The following is an 828-nucleotide window of genomic DNA, read 5'->3' as shown; positions in this document are numbered from 1 at the left end:
CAGTTTCCTTTATACACAGCAGTTAAAAGTAATGCAAACGTCACATGACATTTTCAGTGAAAGTTACATTTCCAATTACAAATCAAAATGCGTATTAGGGTCTCTTTATGGGAGAAGCTGAGAAGGAAGTCTTAAAAAAAGCACTTTCCTGGCATTACTATACTGATCCTTCAGGCTGCACTAAGATTAAGATCATATACAATCAATTTGCAAATGTTGACACAATGTCACACTGTAAGTTTTCTGTACAATTAAATGTATACGTAGAGATACCAGGATAAACATTTCTACTATATTTTAACTGAACTTGCCTAGCCAACATTTCCACTGAGAAGTTTATCAAAGATGCTGTAAGATTCTACAAAATTGTGAGATATACCGAGCTCCAGAAATATTTCTTATATCCTTTCTCATTTTGGTTATACATATTCTGCTCAGAGATTCTGTTGTAATATTTCTAGATGTACAGTTCCAATTGTGCTTACTGTACTGTGTATAAATATAGCAAAAAAGATCAAGTGGTATAAATCTTACAGCATTTTGCTAGCAAAAATACATGCCAAAGTCACAATAAGCAATATTGTACCACAAATTAGAGAGCTTCAATTAATTTATGTTTTTAATATTTTCATTCTACATTTAATTACTATCATAGGATAATGTTTAAAATGCAAATAAATTGGACATCTGTAGGACAAAACTTGTTCACCCAACTGTAAAGGTTGATACCTGTTTCCAAAAATCACAATAAAAGCAGAAGTGTTTGCATGCAACACCTTTGAGTGAAACGGCATTGATTCCCACCATTCAAAACAGAGAAGGAAGGAA

Source organism: Monodon monoceros, unplaced genomic scaffold (assembly GCF_005190385.1).
Source record: "Monodon monoceros isolate NGI ecotype Baffin Bay Population unplaced genomic scaffold, NGI_Narwhal_1 Super_Scaffold_22, whole genome shotgun sequence".
NCBI classification, from domain to species: Eukaryota; Metazoa; Chordata; class Mammalia; order Artiodactyla; family Monodontidae; genus Monodon; species Monodon monoceros.
Note: the sequence above shows the minus strand (reverse complement) of the source record.